This window comes from Crocuta crocuta, unplaced genomic scaffold, assembly GCF_008692635.1.
Source record: "Crocuta crocuta isolate KB4526 unplaced genomic scaffold, BGI_CrCroc_1.0 scaffold2175, whole genome shotgun sequence".
Lineage (NCBI taxonomy): Eukaryota > Metazoa > Chordata > Mammalia > Carnivora > Hyaenidae > Crocuta > Crocuta crocuta.
This window is the reverse complement of record NW_027533082.1, coordinates 178,865-184,169: the sequence shown is the minus strand read 5'-3', so window position 1 is coordinate 184,169 and position 5,305 is coordinate 178,865. Positions and strand designations below refer to the sequence as shown.

At 38.5% G+C, this 5,305-nt stretch overlaps 1 protein-coding gene across 2 annotated transcripts in view; it reads right to left on the bottom strand.

The window, feature by feature from the left end:
* Positions 1-492, bottom strand: part of TCEAL5 (transcription elongation factor A like 5) — a 3,097-nt gene extending 2,605 nt beyond the window's left edge. For both annotated transcript variants that reach the window (XM_077745964.1, XM_077745965.1), the window contains exon 1: positions 373-492. The gene's annotated coding sequence lies outside the window, so the exon portion shown is untranslated. The remainder of the gene's footprint in view (positions 1-372) is intronic.
* Positions 493-5,305: the final 4,813 nt, after the last annotated feature.

The following is a 5,305-nucleotide window of genomic DNA, read 5'->3' as shown; positions in this document are numbered from 1 at the left end:
ATATAGCCATTGGGGAAGGAAGGGGTAGAAAGAATCCAGTCCTGGACCCACTCAGGTCTTTGCCCTTTGCCATCCCCCACCCCTGGGGGGTGGGGTCCGTAGGTGCCGGTAGATTTGTAGCCATTCCAGAGAGATGTCTCCGTCTCCTCACATTTCTTTCTGCCGTAAGCCCACACTTATCCGGGGAAATAAGAGATGGTGCCCAGACCTCTCCCTCAACACTCATACAATTTCCTGCGCCAAAATGAATGGTGGTGGGAGGAGGTGGCATCTGGAAAGCAGACAGGATCCTCTGTAGCCTCTATCAGTTNATCAGTTACCACCCCCACCCCAAATCCCCCTCCCCCCAACTTCTCCTCCGGTTGTACCGACCTGCAGGGCTATAGGGCAGCTGCCCTCTGTCCCTCAGTCTGAAATCTTTCTCCACGGAAATAGGGAGCTGGTACCTGGAGGTGAGGGATTTCTGCACACGTCGGCTTCTGATCACGTGAAGGAAACGTCACCAGTGGGCTCCGGTCCCTAGTTCCCCTCCCACCAGCAGAAAGTGCGTCAGGATCCAGCCCACATCTTCCCTTCACTAGCCCCCTTCAGATCGCTTTGCTTAGGTCCCCTCCTCTCACCGTTTGAGGCCCTGTCATTCATTTTGGTCTTTGCTAATCCCTAAGGTCAAATGTGGCCCTGTGGTATGTGTTTATTCTGTCTTATCAGGGAAAAGCTACATTTTCTTCTAGGTCAACCGGCCATTGGTACATTTCTGAGGATTTTTTTTTTTTTTTTTACCTTTTCTCCTTGATCTCAGAGCACCTACCACCTCAACCTACTCCACTTAGCCACTGATTTTCATTTCTCTTCTCCTCCAGATCTTCACATAATAGGTACATGATGGATTGCCAGGTAGGGAAGCAGATAGTTGAAATGTGGATTTTATTTTCTTCTAAATATCTTTGTTCAGTTTTATTTGATTTGCTCCCCTCAGCATGGGTTATTCTTATAAGCAAAAATTAAATAAAGCTAAACACAAAGAATGTGTTTAGGATAGAGAAAAACCAACAAGTTTACAAAATTAAGTTCATTGCATTAATTTTTACTGTATGGAAAATAGCTTGAACTGGCTACACACAAAATATTTTTTTAATTTTCATATATAGGTAGTTCTTTTATGTTCTATTAAAATTACATGTATTTATTGTGCCCAAACAATCACAGAGTGTTAAGTAGACTTGCTGAAATCTGATGGCAGACACAATTTCAGTCTGGAACATTTGGTCCATGGCTATTTTCATTCAAAGGTTTAGCTGTTGTGGAAAGGTGGCTGAGGATCTGAGGGGTGTAGATATGGTCTGATTTTCCCTGCTTTTTAAGAAGCGAGGAATATGCAGTTTCCAGACTCCTTCTCACCTTCCAGAGCCAATCATCCTTTGCATTCAGGCACCTGACTATTGGTTACTCCAAAACAAACATGAAGAGGTAACCATGGTGGTGACCTGAGTAAATGTCTTTGGCTCCTTCCCTCCCTCTCCCAAATTCTCACAGAGATAAGTGAACCCCAGCAGAGATGGGAATGATGTCCTAACAACTGGAAACCAGGACAAATCCCTTCCAGCCCTCTGCAGTGGAAGGTTTCCATAAAGCCCAGAGAAATGATTGCTCTGGGGAGAGTCTCCATGCCTGCCTGCTCTCTGTTCTTATTCATAGTGTCCAAGTGGAAGCTTCTTTGACCTTGTCTGCTGCCTACCAGTTGACTTAGGTGGTGCAGCCTGATGGGTTTCTCAATTGCAGTATCTTCACCAGAGCACCTAGGAGGAGCCTAGCCATGCTGCAAACAAGGTTGCTGCTTCCCAGTCCATACCCACCCTTGTGCCCTCTGCACCAGGTTTGGTTCAATGTCTAAGGAAGTCTTACATGGTCACTGAAACTTATGTAGACCACACATTCTCAACTGAGGAAGTCTGTGGACCACCTGAAATGGTATGCAAGTTTGCATATGCTTAGAAGGTTCTAGAGTATATACACTTATGAAAATATCTATACCTAGGAACCAGAGAAACCCTAATATATGACCAGATTGACATAAAGAAGAAGCAGAAGCTACAGGCAGAGAAAAAATATAGAGGAGATGGAGAAGAATCTACTTGGGAGTGAGATAGAAAAGGAAGAGACAAATAGCAACTGACCTATGTTAAAGTGAGAGCACTTTCTCCTTGGGTTCCAGCATTCTTAACTAAAGAAACATCTGAATCCTCTGGAATTATATTCAAAATGATGTGCATGTGTGTGTGGTGGAGGAAAGGTATGTACATTGTTACTGGGTGTGTACATTTGCCTAGGATAAGGTCAATTGGTATCATTGGATGCTCAGAGAGATATGCAATATAAAAACAAATGAAGGCCAATTGGCCTAGAGAATATACGTTTATAAATATCTTTTTTCAAATAGGACTATATTTTTAGGAGAAATTAACATAACATAAAAATTAGTTTTTTTAAAGTGTATAACTCAGTGACATATAGTACATTCACAATGTTGTGAAACCATCTCCTCTATTCAGTTCCAAAATATTTGCATTAACTCTGAAGGAGACCCCATACCCATTAGTCACTACCAATTTTTCTCTTCTTCCAGTTCTTAGCAATGACTAATCTGCTTTGTCTCCATGGAATTATCCAATTCAGGTGTTTCATATAAATGGAATCATGCAGTATGTGACCTTTCATGTTTGGCTTCTTTCACTTAGCATAATATATTCAAGGTTCACTCCCATTGTAGCATGTACAATATTTCATTCCTTTTTATGGCTGAATAATATTTAATTGTATGCCCATATTGTATTCTGTTTAACCATTCAACATTGATGGATATTTGGGTTATTTCCATGTTTCTACCATTGTAAATGCTGCCTTAAATAGTTCTGTACAAATGTTTGTGTGGATTCATGTTTTTATTTCTCTTGGGTAATATGTAAGAATGGAATTGCTGGGTCATGTGGTTATTCTATGTATACCTTTTTTCAGGAACTGCCAAACTACTCCACAGTGGCTGCAACAGTTTGCACTCCTACCAGCAATATATGAGGGTTCCATTTGCTTTAGATTCTCAAAGACAATGGTTAATTTTCATTTTTTTTTAATTTTTACATTTTCCTAATGACTAATGATATTAAGCATCTTTTCATGTACTTATCAGGTATTTATAGATCTTCTTTGGAGAGATATCGATATCTATTCAAGACCATTGTCCATTTTTAAATTGGCTTCTTTGTCATTTTCTTATTGAATTATAAGAGTTCTTCATATATTCTGAATACAAATCCCTTTTCAGATATATGATTTGCAAAGATTTTCTTCCATTCTGTGGATTGCCTTTTTACTTTATTGATTGTGTCTTTTTATCCAGAGAAGTTGTTAACTTTTATGAAGTACAATTTATATGTTTTTTTCTTTTTGTTGCTTTTGTTTTTGATGTCATATCTAAAAATCCATTGCCAAATTCAAGGACATGAAGATTTATACTTTGTTTTCTTACAAGAGCTTTAAAGTTTATCTCATATATTTAGGTTTTTGATCCATTTTGAGTTAATTTTTGTATATGTTATGAGTTTATTTCTGTAAACAGATTCATACAATTTAAAGGTTCTTTTGATAGCAGAGCACAACACACTGTCACAAAAACAGACAGAAGGCAGAACTCTTTGTTACTTATAGCTCCAAAAGAGAGAAAGTTGCCAAACAGAGCCACATAGGGGTTACACCTGGATAACAGCTAGTTGGATCTCTCAGGAGCAGTTTATGTATTACAAATGAGTTGGGGTTAGCTACATTTTTCTGGACCTTTGATGACTGGCTAGTTTGAATGATTTCTCAGGCTCCAGGGTATAGGGACTGTCCTTAGTTGTCTGGTACCTGGCCCATGGGCAAAAAGGGCTGGTGCATAGTGTCCCAGAGTGTGAATGCATGATCTGGGAAATGGTTGAAGTGTGTACTTTATCATCTGTTCAAGAAGGGCAAACAACCAGCCTCTAACCAGGGCCTCAAAATTGACTCAAGACAGCATTTTTACAAAAAAAAAAAAAAAAAAATATTACAGTTGATGACTTGATGTCTTGACATCCATCTTGAACTCCATTAATGGAATATTTGAGTGGTTCAAATAGTAGAAAAGATTTATAGAGAATAAGGCATAAGTTGCCCTAAACAACATAAAAGACATTTTATTGTGAGAGTAAAAAGAAGGAAAACAGGTGGAAGAATAAGAAGTTCTTATAGGCCNTAGTATGCTTTTTATCAGAGAGCAAAACATATACCAGGGTCATGAGCTAAGTAAACAATGAACTCAATAAATGTAATAGAATCTCCAATATCAAAGAAAGAAAAGCAATAAATATATTGTGTTCAATTTGTCAATATCTTAAGAAAGGTAGCATATAGGCAACATTGAGATGATGGTCTCAGTGTCTGGGGTGAAATCTTACCCTGTGTAGAATGCAAAATCATTGCCAATGGTGAGACCTTTGACTGGGACGATGTTATCTGAAACAACATCATTTCCAGGGGTAAGCTTCTGGATTGGGGTGATGTCATCTAGTATGTGGAATTGGGTTATTATTTCCAAGCAGATACCTACATGGGTTGATGCGAGTCATGTTTTCATGGTTCTGGTATTGTAAAGAGGCTGAGATGTGTGTAGACTCTGAAAGCAATGTTGGGCCTGGGAGATTGACTTATATATTTTTTTAAAATTGTGATTAGTTATAATATAAAATTTCCTCTTAATCGTTTTTTAGTACTAATATCAGTGGCATTAAGTACACTCACATTGTTGTGCAACCATCACCACCATCTGTCTCCAGAGCTTTTCTTCGTCTCCCTAAACTGAAATTTTGTACCCATTAAACCAACCCCTCTTGCCCCACTCCCTATACACCCCGGCAAGCACCATTCTGCTTTTTGTCCCTAAGAGTTTGACTACTTTAGGTATTTCGAATAAATGAAATCATGAATCTTTTTCTGTCTGGCTTATTTCACTTAGCATAATGTCTTCAAGTTTTATCCTTGTTGTAGCATGTGACAGAATTTCATTCCTTTTTAAGGCTGAATAGTGTTCCATTTTGTGTATAATACATTTTATCTATTCATCTGTCAATGGACACTTGGGTTATTTCCAACTTTCCCCCTCATTTTATCAAGAAATAATTGACACACATTACAGTACAAGATATATAGAATGATGCTTTGATTTTTATATATTGTGAAATGATTAAACAGTAAGCTTAGTTAGCATTCTTCATCTCATACAGATACAATAAAA